The 15,409-nt window shown below is 44.4% G+C and overlaps 1 pseudogene across 1 annotated transcript in view; it reads right to left on the bottom strand.

Annotated features, from left to right (window-relative positions):
* Positions 1-1,137: 1,137 nt before the first annotated feature.
* LOC309857073 (small ribosomal subunit protein uS5 pseudogene) overlaps positions 1,138-15,409 on the bottom strand; it is a 73,373-nt pseudogene continuing 59,101 nt past the window's right edge. The window contains exon 2 of the transcript in view: positions 1,138-1,152. The product of the transcript in view is annotated as a small ribosomal subunit protein uS5 pseudogene (transcript). The remainder of the gene's footprint in view (positions 1,153-15,409) is intronic.

Raw genomic sequence — 15,409 nt, forward strand, 5'->3', positions numbered from 1 at the left:
AGAGAAACATGGAACAAAGCAACATATTAAGATTAATAAGGCGATAAGAATGAAAAGCCCGAAAAAGAGATTCGGCCATAGTCCTCCTTCAAATTAGGAACTTAACCATTTACTGAGAGAGAAGGATCTTGTAGGGCCTTAATCTGGGTGTTCATATCCTTTATTATTCCTGTGACATTTTTGTGATAGTCTGGGATGTACACACAACATTCTGTCTTGATAATTGCACATGTGCCATCCTGGGCTGCTGTCAGGACATCCAAGGCCATCCTATTTTGTAGGACTGCCTTGCATATCTGTGACACTTCAGTATTAAGCTGGGAGATGCTATTTAGTGAATCATTGAGTGCCTTTGTACTTGGGAACACATTTCTAGTGAGCCATCCTAGACATCATGTGTTATTTGCCCAAGTACCACTCGTATGATTCTTGTTCCCAGCATAAAACTGTCTTCTGACTGAGCTGTCCAATCATGGGTGTGAGACACAGATGTATATCCCAGATTTGATATATGCCATCCTTAGTATAGCGATGAGGAGGGTTTTGGAACTTAGGCCCATATTGGATTGGGGAGTTATGGCTTGATAGCAATCCCCTTTCCTTCCAAATAGCTCCATGGGCATGTAGTACCAGGAAAGCATATTTGGAGTCAGTATAAATGTTAATTCTTAGGCTTTGGCAATTGCAAAGTGCTAGTGAGCACTATGGCACACCTAGCTTTTCTTATTTTTTTCTATGAAAACTACTGTCATCAGAAAACCAACTGTCATTCGTATTTTTAACAGGGGCATCTTAAATCTGGACAAATAGAGTAAGCAAGATCAATAACTTTTGAACATTTTTGCTCTATAGAGAAAGAAGTACAGTGGTCAGGTTCAGGCATACAGGTAACTAGGTTTAAAGTATGACAAGTTTTAAGTATTACTTATGGCATATCTATAAGTATAGTCCAATATTTAATTAGTTTGTTTCTATCATCCACTGATGGCCTTTGGCTTCTAAGACAAATCTGGACCTGATGTGCCATCATTACAGTCAAGGACTGTCCCATAGTGAGCTTTGAGGCTCTTTTTATGAGGGCTGTTCTATGCTTAGCTAAAGCATCTGTTTGCAATTGCACCTCAACAGAGGTGACTTCTAAGATAAATATGACTAAGGGATAAAACCAATAAGACCTTTGAGTGGTCCAGCCTTAACAATATCCTGATTACAGAGGATCACTGGCAAGTGAGAAAACTTGTCAAAAGATAAGGGGAGTCCCCCATGGATCATTCAATCCACTCAAAGAAAGTGGGGTCATCCATTATCTCCACAAGTCCATAGTTAATCCTATGGAGTGCGATATGGTGGTTTTTAGGCAATTTCATTATCCCAGCCACACATAAGGTGTTAGTTAAGTTATACAATTGTAGGGGAATCAATCCCATTTTCCAGTTGTTTAATCATGTGCTGTGGGGTCTGCTAATATCCCCACAAAACAGTAAGATTGACTAAAGAAGCGATTGTACAACTTCTCTGAAGTTTATCTCAAATTGTTTAGCTTAGGTAAACATTTAAAGACAATCAAATCTAGAATTTAACATTCATAAAGGTGTGTTACTAAAACAATTTTTCTCTCTAAAATAACCCTCATTTCCAGAGATAGCCAAATCAGGACTAATTCACTTGTGAAACAAGTCCAGTTTTAACAAACTTGGCCTAATTATTTACATAAGCTCAGCAAGAACAGTGAGTGTCATCAATAGATCTTTTAGAATCTGCTTTGCTGGAACTTTGTATAAGGAATCTCTAGGTTGAACTTTTAGTAGCCTCTCCAGGCCAGAAGCCAAGCCCTGTACTTGCCATGAGGCATGCCTGCAATGCCTTTGGGCGAATTCCTCTTCCCGAGACTGCACCTACCAAGGAGTGACATTCTTTACTCACCTGGTGGGGCTGCTGGGAACTCTGTAAGCAAGGTATCAGGCCAACAGTCCCAAGGGGCTTTATGGCTCCAGGTTTTATAAAGTCAACCTTAGTTCCTTAAAGCTGTCTGGTCATATCTGAGTCTATGCATGTCTTTCTCAAATATGACATTCCAGTCAAAGCCTTGGTAAAATAACCAGTTTCCAATTCTTTCCTGTTACAAGGAGAACAGATTCTTATTGAACTTATGCAAATGACTGATTGCCTTGGAAGAAAGAATACTTACTAAGACCTTTTGGTTTCAGAGGGTTCAGATAGAGAGAGAAGGTGAATGCCTTGAGCACTTTTACAAATGAGCACTTTTACATCTCTATAAGTTACAGATAACTAGGAGGGAGTATCCCTAGTCTGGAAGAGCAAACATTAGAGAGAACCAGCAATGTTTAAAGACAAAACATTAAGGGACACAACACTATAATCTTTTAGTCCCATGTTACTAAATCTGGTGAATGCGGCTTTAGTCAGTTTTGGAAATTCTTACCCATTTCAGTTTTAGGATTTTCAAGCATATCAAATATCTGTAAAAGTCCTTTATAGGAATCTCCTTGAAGATAAAACTCATTTTACCAGAGAATTAAAACAATTATAAATGACGAAAACTCAGAATGGATATGGTTAGAGCTAAAGAGACACAGGAGTTTACAATTTAGCTGCAAGGAAATCAGGTTATTTCTGTGATACATAACATTTCCATAATTACAGTATCAAGCGATGATCTCTCAAAACGTTAAAACTTTAGGAAGTGCGTAGAATCTCTAGAACAGTTATAGCATTTTCCCAAATGTAACCCAAGGTTTATCATTGGTTCAGTAGTACTTCATGAGCAACTTCGCATACCTTTTACCTGAGTTAAAGAGATTTACAACTTAAATCTTGTCAACATTTGCTAAAATCTTAGAAAGTTTTAAAGCACATGCCTAAATATAATTAGGGATGTTAAACACCTGATAAAACTGAACATAGAAACTCGTTTTTCTGGGCAGGCAAAGAAAAAACCATTTACATTTTCTTAACAGCAGATCAATTGATCTAAGAAAACATTGTCCTTTGAACAGAGAATTTCAGTCTTGTACCAATGTACCTTTAAAACCCATTCATTTCAATCTTAATCCATTCTTGACCATAGCTAAAATTTCTTTTCTGAAGATTTCCCTTCACAAACCTTCTACAACTTTCCTTTGCATTCAGGTTTTGTCCCAAGCCATTTCCTTCCAAACAACCATCTCATTTAGGACAAAATTATCTTTCTTTACCTTCAACAAAATGTATTCCCATTCCTGAAATCTTTCCTACATATCTCCTATTTTCCTACATACAGAGTTTCCTTTTATTTCCATCAGTCTTAGCTACACTAAGCAGAACTTTGTATTCTTAGAAACACCTTTAGTTATTAACCAATTGTGAACTGTTACAACAGAATTCTTCAGGTGGCAAATTTATGAATCAGTTAAGTGGAAAACAAGTTTACCAGCAGATTTAAATACTCTTAGTTTCTTTGCAGTAAAAGTCAAAAGCACAAACCTACATTCAGTACTTAACGACTTAGCATTTTATCCTGTTTGGTTAAGACCTAGATGTCCACAATTTAATTCCATTTGTCATCCAAGCAAAACTTTAAAACTTTCAGGTTACCAAAGACTTTGAAAGCTACTTCAGCAATTACCCATTAGAACTTTGAGACAGACAATTAACCATCAGTTTAGTCATTTCTCTGCTAACAAATTTTAACAAGTAACACAAGCTTATTTGATCTTCAGTAAATTTTGAAGTTTCACATTTACTGCTGATAACTTAAAAGACAGGTCTTAATTAAACCAACAAACTTAACTTAGTTCCAATACTGATTTACGTTCCACCTGGGCCCACTCCACTTTGAATGTTTACCTGAGACATGCGTGGGAAGATCTGGAGTGGGGGTGTTAGGCCCAGGGGGGGCTCTTCTTGCTCCTTGACAGTGAAAAGAGAAGGAGCCGTGGTGCATGATCTAGAGGCCAGTCATGCAGGCTGCACACACGTTGGTACAGAAACATGTAAGGGGGAAACGGAAGAAACAAAGTGCTACCAGGAGGCAGAGAAAAGATTACCAGTTTTAGAGCTCATAAGCCCCAACAGAGGAGCAGAGGCCATGCTTTCCCACCAGCAAGGGGGGAGGGGTTAGGCAGTCCAAGTCAGGCCAGAGAACACAAGGAAACTTCCCCGAAACAAAAAGAGTTTCGGCAGCTGCTTGGGAATATTCCTTATGGTCTCTGTCTCGAGTTAGACCAACCCCAGTTGGCTCCAGTTATAGCCATTAACATGGGAAGTGAGTGAGGGAGAAGCCCCCCACATCTATTAGGAGTAACAGAAAGAAATAAAGCCAGAGTCCCCTTAAACAGAATGTAACCTTCATGACCAGTACAAGGAACATATATCCACATTTAAAGACATAACATGGAGACATGCATGAAGACATACATTGTTGGCCTCCATTCGGAGTCCAAGAAAACACCAAGGACAATAAGCAAGACACACAAAACAATTAACAAGAAGGCGCTGCGCGATTTCGGTACAAAACCGAAAATACAAATTCAACCGGCCTAGGGGAACCACGAGGTCTCCCTTTGGCGGACAGAACCAGCCCAGGGGAACCACGAGGTCTCCCTGTGGCGGACAGAACCAGCCCAGGGGAACCAAAAGGCTCCTCTGCGGCGGACAGAACCAGCCCAGGGGAACCAAAAGGCTCCTCTGCGGCGGACAGAACCAGCCCAGGGGAACCAAAAGGCTCCTCTGCGGCGGACAGAACCAGCCCAGGGGAACCAAAAGGCTCCTCTGCGGCGGACAGATCCCTGGGGCGTCCCCCAGGGTGGCAGGGGAGAAATCCGAGTTCGTCAACTCCTTCTCAAGCTGCCTACAGAATACAGAGCAACAACGCACGCTGTTGTACAGTCCTATTCTGCTACCCGCAGAACAGGCAGAACAGAGGCCTCACAAGACGAGAGACAAACAAGAGCACGAGACAGGAGACAAAAACACATAGTTATTAAAATTTAAATGCTGGCCAGCTTACCTCCCAGTGGGAGTCTGTTGGATCCTTGGGCAGGAGTCCGATGATCTCGGTGGGACCTCCAAATGAAAGACCCGCGGATCCCCTTACCCAAGAATCCAACACTGCCACTGGATGCAATCAGCAAGAGGTTCTTTATTGTTACGCAGGCGCCTGCGGGTGGTCAGCAGCTCCTGCTAGCTGAGCACACCTGGCTGGGGTGGTGCAGGATTTTTATAGACAGGTGCAAACAAGTTTTGGGTGGGGCGCAACTGATTGGTTGACAGTTTGAACTTTTGAAAAAGGCATATGTGGAGTTTGCTGATTGGCTTTGGGGACCCGCTCGCGCGGAAGAGAGAGGCGGGAAGGGGGAACAAGCTGATTGGTTCTGAGGGCCCGCGCGCGGGAGGAGAGAGGCAGGGAGGGGGAACAAGAAGGGGGAAGGTAGGAATGCCATCATGGCGTCTTCTATAAGCCAAGCAATTACAGAAGGGCAAAAGAGCAATTAATCACGCAATTAATAACCTAATCTACGCCTAAAAGCCAGCGGTTCACAGAAAAGCAAACAAGCGGTTAGTTATCCTATCTGCCAGGGGAGGGGACTTTTCAGGGCAGGGGTCTTTCAAGCCATTCTAGAAAAATAGCTTGGGGTTCTCTCGGGAACGCGGCATTGGTCCTTGCACTATGGTTTAATAGAAAAGGGATTAGCACCAAGTTACTTAAATGAGCATAGGTTGAAATCGTTTACTGAGAGTAAATATTTTAAATAGTTATATTTTAACTAAATCTATTATCAATCATAAATCTATTACACGAAGGTTACAGACAATTTAAAAGAGAGAGCTTTCTCTTCAGGGTTTTAAATAACCCCTGTCTGTCTTGGCACATGAGAATGCAAAGATAGGAAATGGTTTGTAAAAGATCATATAATAGCTTTTACTAATTCTATTTATTTGACAGACAGAGATCACAAGTAGGCAGAGAGGCAGGCAGAGAGAAAGATGGGGAAGCAGGCTCCCGGTCAAGCAGAGAGCCTGATGAAGGGCTCGATCCCAGGACCCTGAGATCATGACCTGAGCCCAAGGCAGAGGCTTAACACACGGAGCCACCCAGGCGCCCCCAGATGAAATACATTTCTGACTTAGAAACTTCAGATAGAATTATTTTGTCCATGATGACAACTGAAGAAAATGTGTCATCCCTAAACCTAACCTTAAACCCTACCAACGCTGAAACCTAAGCTGACCTTAAAGCCCAAACTAGAACCCTGAATCCCAAACCTGGAATGGAACCCAAAGCCTGTACCTGAGCCCTGGATCCAAGCCCTGAACCACGAACCCAAACCCTAAACCAGACCTCCAAGTCATGAAACCTGAACCCAAATCTCAGCATGAAGTCAAACCCCAAATTTGACCTTGAACTTTATCCCATAAGCCCTGAGTCTTAAAGCCTAAATCATAAACTTAAAGCCCTAAACTATAACTCTGTTCCCTTGTCCTTCACTCTAAACCCTCACCCTAACACTAAACCCAAAGCCTGATCTAGAACTCTGACTAAAACCTGAACCTGTACCCAAATTCAAATGCTTCACCACACTTTGCTTAGGCACTTGCCATTGATGGATATTTGCAGTTTCTACCTTTTGATTCTTGTGAACATTGTTTGGGTTGGGGGCTAGGGTTAGGGTCTTGGATTAGGGTAGGGTCCAGGCTTGAGACCAAGTTGAGGTCAGAGTGTGGGTCTGCATCAGGGCCATGTTCAGTGACACTGTTTGGGTCAAGGACTGTTGTAATTCCACATTGTTTCCAATTCATTGTTCCTTAGCTATTTGGGGGGAAGTTGGGGGGTATTGGGCTCCATGCAGCTTGAATTTCCGGAATGAAATGGCATCAGCTGGACCCCAGGAGGGAGCAGGACCTTCCACTGAAGGGTGAGCTCCCACAGTCCTGCACTGCCTTGCACCGCCTGCAGAGGGCGCCAGACCCCAGCTCCCGCCCTGAGCCCAGGCTGCACAGCCACAGCTGGGACCAGAGCCCCGCCTCTTCAGGACCCACTGTGGAGACTTCTGGAGAATGTGGGGCGCCTCCCACCCTGACAGGACAAGCTGAGGAGGGTGTGGCTCTGCATCCACACTGACCGGACCCGTTGTGGAGGACGCGCCCACACTGGCAGCAGTCCAACCTCCTAAGGACCAGATGCTGGAGGAGCTGAGGAGAAGCCGCCTGAGTGGACTGTCAAGGGGTTCGTGGTCTCAGGACCCCACAGAGAAAGGGAGCCCTATGTAGACACTGGGGCTTCCGTCGTTTTGTGTGAGGAGACGTGGACTCCTGCTGTGCTGTGCGCGGGGCTGTGGGGTCCCCCCTTTCTGGGCTCGGGTGCTCCTAGGTCCTCATCTGTGTTTGTGTGCTCGCGGATTGGGTTCCTGGGGCTCCTCAGATGGTCTGAGGTCAGGGAGCGTCCGCCTGCTTCGGTGCTTGTGCTCTCCCCACCTCAGCCCTGCGGGGTCCTTCCCGTGTCCACACCCACTCCAGGCTTGCGCCGAGTCCGGAAATTCGGGAGCCAGAGTGAGGACTCTGTAGACGGTTTTGGGGAGAGTAGGTATTTTCCCAGTGTGGGTTCTACCCTGAGCACAGTGCCTCCCCATCTCCGTGTGTACCCCTCCCTGTCTGTCGTCATTGTTGCAGGGCTTTCAGATGACAGGTCTGTCACCTTCTTGGTTCAGGGGCCTCCCGGGTATCTTGCTGTCTTGGATGCAGGTGTAAATGAGATCGTTCTCAGCAGTCTCTTTTTGATGGTTCCTTCCGAGCACCTAGGAGTGCCACTAATTTGTGCATATTGATTTTGTTCCTTGCAAGTTTTTGAATTTATTAGTTCAATTGGCCTTAAACTCAATCTGCCAGTTATTTGACCAGCAGCATGGGTTTAATTGGGAAGAGCAGAGAATGGCAGTCTGGGCTGAGCAAGCTAAGGTCCCATCACAGGCAAGTGCGAGAAACAAAGGAGAGGAACATTATTTCATGGAGGAGCAAGAAGTTGGGAAGGGTGCTTGAAGGAAAGTCCCTTGGAGAAAGGCAGGGTGATGGAGAATTCTCACCAGCTGAGCTGCAAAGCTCCTACAAAAAGTCAGGAGATGAACCTCCAGCTTCCCGTGTGAGGCCTGGAATTGGTGAGTCTCTCCTGTGGGGGATTGCAATGTGGGGTCTGTAATGGGCACTGAGCACCAGGCGCTCCCTTCCAGCCTCCCCTTCTGGCATCCCCAGTCCACTTTACTGGGGCTTCCCTTCCTGCTTTTGCACAGTTCTAACCAGCTTGTGGTGGAACGTTGTGGAAAAACTGAAATTCCAAATCCACTGCTTCTACTGCACCTGAGATACAGGGGCCCATGATTTAATTCTCCCACGAGTCTCTTGCTAACATGTGTCCTCTCCATGTTGGGTGACCTGGATTTGGGAGGGCTTGGCCTCCATCCCAAAGTCTGATGTTCTCTCTGCTTCCGTGTCATCGTGCTAACATGGATATTTGGAAGATTCATTTCCTCTGTGGTGATTTCAAAGTGCAGTCAGCTTGTTATAGCAGCACAAATACGTGCTGTCTCCACACTCAGATTCCCCAGCCGTCATTTCTTTACCACGTTTGCCACTTCACACGGGATGCTTCAGTGTGTTTGATCCCACACCAGGACAATGTCCTGCAGAACCACCACATAACCTGAAATGAGGAGATCATTACAGAAACCATCCAAGGGTTAGTGTTAGGAACCAGGGACATGGCAGGGCTGATCTGAAGACCCCATGGAGAGCTGTCTGGGTGGCTGAGTTGACAGTGGAGGTGAGGGTGAGTGTCTGGCTCTGGCTTTGTGTCCAGGAGTCAGCTCTGTGTGGGTGTGTCCTCAGCTAGGCATGCAGATTTCTGCTCCTCTGAATCCTTTCCGGAGTTCCAAATGGCACAGTTTCCTTCTGGGCAGCAGGCTGAGTCCTCTGGGATTGCCCATGTGTCCCCAAATTGTAGGGCACCTACTGCAAGGCCTTTGGGGTCAGAATCTTGAAAAGCAAACCAAAGGTTATGGTTAGGGCCCACAACATGGCAGGCCCGATCTGCCAGCACTCTGTCCATCTTTCTGGGGGAGGGGGCAGTCGAGGGATTTGTTCAGGTTGAGTGTCAAGCTCCAGGTTTGCATCCAGGGGCCTGCTGAATATGGGGCTGTCCAGAGGTAGGAATGCAGATTTCAGTTCCTCTGAATCCTTTCTGGAGTTCCAAATGGCATGGTTCCTTTCAGGGTGGCAGGGTTAGTCCTATGGTGTTCCTCACTGTCCCCAATCTCTGAGGCTTTGGAGCCAGGCCGTCGGGGACAGACAAACACAGGCTGGAGAGCTTTAATGTCAGAAATGTATTTTCGCACAGATCTGGAGGCCAGAAGTTCCTGATCAAGGTGCCAGCAAGGTTGGTCTCCAGTGAGCTTTTTCTTGTTGTTCTATAGATCACTACCTTTTCAACTGTGCCCTCAGATGACCTCTTCTCTGTGGGCCCCCAGAGGGGAGGTAGGGGGAGTGCTTTCATGTGTTTCACCCTTATGAGGACACCAGTCCTAGCAGATTAGGACTCCTGTGACCTCACCAAGCCTTCAGTACCTCCTTCTAGGTAGGCCCTATCTCCAGATGCAGTCACACTGGAGATTAGGAATTCTTCATATGACTTTTGTGGGGACACAATTCAGTCCATAACAATTAGTACAGGAGAAAAGCCATGGAGAGAATTCTAGAGGAGTCACACGTTGATGTTATAAGGTAAGTGGGTATAAAAGAGCACCTCTGAAGTCCAATAGGTCATTAGAGCTAGAGGCTGACAGGAAAGTCCCGTACGTGCCACAGTTTTGAGTTTGATGCAAGCGCAACTCTGAAGGGAAGATATTTGGGAGGCCTTGGCCGACCACTACTTCCAGCCAGGGGTGATTCTGGAGGGAGTATCTCTCGGAGTGCTGCCTAGAATCAAGACTTTGGGGTTGGAAAAGTGCCACTTCCAAAGCTGGAGAAGGATGGTGCTGTAAGTTACTTGAAGAGTACTGTTCTGGGAGATAGGAGATCTGGGGTGTCTTCTTTGTTCTGCTGCTGACCAGATGTGAAAATGCAGATTAACTCCCTAACCATCTCAGTTCTACCACCATGTGCTGCTGTCATGTGTCCCAAGCCCCAGAGTTAGTTTGATCCATAAGCAGAAGCCAGTCTTTTAGTTCCCAATCTCTTAATCGGGCTGATCGTCACAATATATAGCGGACACGTGACAGCCACCGGGGAGAAGTAAGGGTTGTCTTCCCCTCAGGGAGAGTGGAAAAGCTCTAGGAGAGGGCATACCCGTAGACCAAAGGCAGCCAGTGCTGGGGAGTGGAGCCACGGGGAAGAGTGTGCTGATGACAGCCTTGTGGAGGGAGGGCAGAAAGAGCCACCACCATGACACTTGAGTTACAGATCGAGCTTGGGGATAGAGAAGGGATCAGGGCACGGTAGAGCAGCAGCTGGCAAAGTGATTCTGTTGAGCTTAAGCTCATAGTGCCTTAGCGAATTAGAATGGGAAATGCCTTGCTATTGTCTGTGACTCTGTGATTGTGTGAGTATGAGTGACAGAGTGGGGACAAAGAGAGAGGGAGAGAGAATACATTAAATTTTAAAGAAGGACAATAAGGGACGCCTGGGTAGCTTACTCAGTTAAGCATCTACCTTTGGTTCAGGTCATGATCCCAGGGTCCTGGGATTGGATCCCATACCAGGCTCTAGTGGGGGGCCTGCCTTCCCTCTGCCTGCAGCTCCCCTTGCTTGTGATCTCTCTCTTCCTCTGTAACAAATAATAGTAAAAAATAAACAAGGGCGATACGTTATGTTTACTTTTGTTTCTGATGCCAGACATGGGTTCAGAGGATTGAAGAGGGAGATCCAAGGAGCTAGCCTCTCAAGAGGAGTGAATACCTAGTCACTGGTAAGACCCCTGGTCCTGCAATACAATATGGCTCCTGTGATCTGGGTCCTGTTAAATGCCCCTCGCCATCCTTCACCCGATAGTTTGATTCTTCATTGCGTTCAGTGTGGGGAACTGGGAGAAGCTATGACACTTGGCCCTTTGTGGAGGAATGTTAGTAGTATAAATAGCAATAGTTATCAGTTCTGGAGCACTTCCATGACTCTGCTGCAGGCACTCTGCTGTGACCTGGGTTTATAGCAGTGAGATAAACATAGAAATAGATGTGGGCTCTGTTCCCAAGAATCTGAAACCCACTATTCTCCTTGTCCCCTTCCCATTCTGTCTTCTTCAGCCCTTGTGCAATCCCACCAAGCAGGAAGCTTGCTTCTCCCCTTCCCTCTCCTGCTCCCCCTGCTTGTGCTCTCATTCCCTCTCTCTGACATGTAAATAAATCAAATGTTTTAAAAAATTATAAAAAAGGCAAAACAAATAACCATTTTTGGAGAGTGATTTTCTGAATGCAGTTATGGGCAGTGCTGGGTACTGAAGAAGACGCTCTGCTGACCAGAGGAGTGGGGAAATTACAGAACAAATTCCACAGGTCATTGAATATATCACATTCATCACCCCACCCATAGCACTCATTAATCTCTAGCCCAGCCAATATGTTGGTTATAAAAATGAGCTTTCTCCAAACTGACAGGAAGTTCTCGTTTTAGCAATGTAAATCATTCTGATCTTTATCACTAATGTGATCTAATCCTGTCTAGTAAAGAAACTTGAGAGTTCTATATCTCTGTAAGCATTTAAGAAAAACAATGGACTCTACTCTAATTACTTTTTAACTAACTTGACTTGCCAAAGGAAGGAGAAAGTAAATATCAGAAATCTTACCACTAAGCACAAGTTGCAAGTTATACCTGCCAAAATGTGGTTCAAAATATAAGTAACCAGTCTCCTTAGAAGCCTTTTACCTTCTTATATCTGTTATGTTGGGTAAATGAGTAGTTACTAGAATACAGCTGGCTCAGTGATCACAATTCAGCTTACCCTCAGAAATATAAATAGATTACATGTTTAGCCCGGTAACTGGACACTGATATAGAATTATTCACTGGCTGATTCCTAGATCAGAAACCACAAAAAATTTTTCTTTTTTATGGAAGTATGGCTGTTACAATAGTCTCACCTGTACCTCATAGTGATTGACTTAACTACTCTATACGTTACAACTCTAGATGTAACATTTTAATAAAACAACAATATCTTTGATGGTATCATGGAAATGTAAGTGCCTTGTGCACTTTTCTTAATGTGTATAATTACCTAAACATCATAGTAAGTAAATCAAGGCCATTGTCAAGCTTCCGTCAAGGAGAGTCCTTAACTAGAGGGATTTCCCATTGCTCTCAGGATGATAACCTCTGAGTTACAGGTTCCGTTAGTTGGCCACACACATTTGGAGCCTTGTGGACTTTCTGACAGCTGAGCAGCATATCTGTTTCAAGCATTGTGATCCCTGTTCTTACTGCAAGAGTGACAGTTGTCACTTTTCCTTTGACCCCTGTCTTTAGGAAAGTGTCTGACTCAGAAAGTCGAGTCAGTACCCCCCAAAAATATTTTCAGGAGAACCACCTCAAAGATGATCACCTGAGATACTGTCAAGAAAAAAAAAAAACTGAAATTCTAAGCAACATCCATAAAAAGTATTTTCATGTTGATAAGGAAAGATTTTCCCCTAAATACCAGAGAGGCTCCATGAAAGTGAGATTTTTACCTATTTTGTTCACCGTGTCACCAGTCCCAAGAAGAGCGCCTAAGACATCACTCAAGATTAGGTTGCTTTGAATGAATCAAATGAATGAATGAACTGTAGCCTTTGATAGTGAGGTAGTTTATGGTCCTTAGGCAAGAGATGTGATTTGTGTTGGGATTTCAAGAATGGGAGGTGCCGAAGAGAAAATTGAGAAGCTAAATGTGAAAATATGCAATTTACTGACTGGAGTAGTTCTGAATATATTTCAAACATAATTAAACTATGGCTGTGGGTCTATATGCGTTTTCATAATTTTCCCTTGAAAATGTGAGGCATACAGATGTCATCTCCAATGAATTCTCCTTGTCCGTATACAGAATCACCAAAAAAAAAAAAAAAGGCATTCTGACAGTCCTCAGCCCATCCACTCCAGGATTGTGACTCTTTCTTCTCCATGTTCTTTCTGACATCATGGACTTTCAGGTTGACCTCTCTCATCTTGGGTCCCACTCTCATTAGCTGTAGAAGTCATGCGATGTTTGTGATGTGAGGGTGGCAATACTCTCTGACTTTTGGTTACAATATGTCTTTGAAAGCCAGTGTTTATTCTGCTTTTACAGCATTTCTCCATTTGAATTGGCCACCTTTTAAGTGGTCATTAGCCACATGTGGCTACTAGCCATGGGACTTGGACAGCAGAGGTGTGGAAAGTCCGCACATTCTTCCACTCAAAGGATATTGTGAGTTATGCTACATCTTTTTTTTTGAAGTGCCTTTTTTAGATATTTAAATTCAATTAGCCATTAGATAGTACATCATTGGTTTCAGAGAATTCAGTAACTCATCAGTTGTGGATAACCCTTGGTGCTCATCACATCACGTGTCCTCCTTAATGCCTATCACCCAGTTTCTCCATGTCTCCCACTCCCCTCCCCCCCAGCAACTCTCAGTTTGTTTCCTATAGTTAAAGGTGCCTCATGGCTTGTCTCCCTTTCTGATGACTCCCATTCAGATTTCCCTCCCTTCCCTCTGATCCTCTGTACTACATCTTAATCTCAACAGTCAAGCAGTGGTAGTAATTCAGTCATGGAGTCATGCATATTCTAAATCTGATGAGGTGGATTCCCATACTGCCTTTGTCTCTTCTAGAGCGCTTACATTTGTTATATTATTGCTGCTGCGTTCATGTTTCTCGTTCACTGAATGTCTGATAAAAGAATTAGTAAAATGTGTGACTGCAGAAAATACAATGGTCATGGATGATGAAGATTTTCTCCTTGACCAGACTCGAGTCAAGTTCCTCTGAGTCCTCTTTCTGTCTAGCTTTGACCTTAGGCTCCGCCCACTTAGCCCAGTTTTAGCAAGAAATCTGCTTGGTCATTTTTCAGCAATCTTCTATCCTACTCTTGATATCTGATCAAATTCCTTATCTCTCACCCCTGGTATCTTACCACTTTTTTTTTTTTTTAAGATTTATTTATTTTGACAGAGAGAGAGCCTGAGCAGGGGGAATAGCAGAGGGAGAGAGAGAACCAGACTCCCCACTGAGCAGCAAGCCCAATGCCAGGCTTGATCCTGGGATCAGATCATGACCAAGCCAAAGCCAGAGATTTAACCAACTAAGCCACCCAGGTGCTTCAGTATCTATAACCCTTAATATCTGATCCAATCCCTTATTCCCAGGGCACCTGGTTGGTGCAGCTGGTTGAACGTTTGACTCTTGGTTTCTACTCTGGTCATGATCTCACGGTCCTGAGATTAAGCCTCACCTCAGGCTCTATGCTCAGTGAAGAGTCTGATTAAAATTCTCTTTCCCTCTCCCTCTACCCCTACCCCTGCTCCCTCTCTCTAAAATGTATTAATAAGTCTTTTAAAAAATTCCTTATCCCCTTATCTCAATAGTTTATGACCCTAGCCTTCCTTCAACAATATTACTGTCCAGATGGTTTAGCCAGAATCCCTTCATCCTTACCCTTGATGTTCCATCTTAATTTTACATTCAGTGATCCCCACCATGCTCTTTAGCTGTAAATCTCCATTTGTCTGAGCTGAGCCAGATTTCTCTCCCATACTATACAATAAAATCTCATCATAGTAGCATCCCTTGAATAAAATCTTCCTTACTCTCTTTAATGGGTGTCACAATATTTTTTTTTTCTTTAACAGTCAGGAGGGTGCTAATGGAGTACCATGACAAAAGGCCTAACTTCCTATAATGGACATTTCCTTGGTTTACCTGACAAATACTCTTTCTCTCTTCTAAGGAAAATTTCCGGTTCTCAGTATAACTGCCAACTGGCCCAGGGGTGGACAAGTGAGGCAGATGAGACCAAAATGAAAATTCTGTTGAGACACTGGACCTTGAGGATTCAAGCCAAGGACATAAAAGTGTTGGTACTCCATTATTCTGATGGTCCGTTAACTCTTGCTTTTTTGGTTCCTGTGTCTATCACTGCCCCTGCCTTTTTGAAGATAATGACCATTCATCTGAGTACACGGTTCACAGAATCCCTTTGCAGTGGCCCATGCGGGCCAAGGTAGTAGAGCATAATAGATCTCTGTAAGTTTTTAAAAAATGTCTTTGTCCCTGTTGCCCATGGCCATTAAAGACCAAAGGTCGGGGGTAGGGGGATATTGGAAAAGGTGAAGTTATAGTTACTCACTGATTTTTTGATTGGTAGAGAGAAAGCAACACCTACATACAGGGCCAGTGGGTGAGT

This window comes from Mustela nivalis (assembly GCF_964662115.1).
Source record: "Mustela nivalis genome assembly, contig: HAP1_SCAFFOLD_627, whole genome shotgun sequence".
NCBI lineage: Eukaryota > Metazoa > Chordata > Mammalia > Carnivora > Mustelidae > Mustela > Mustela nivalis.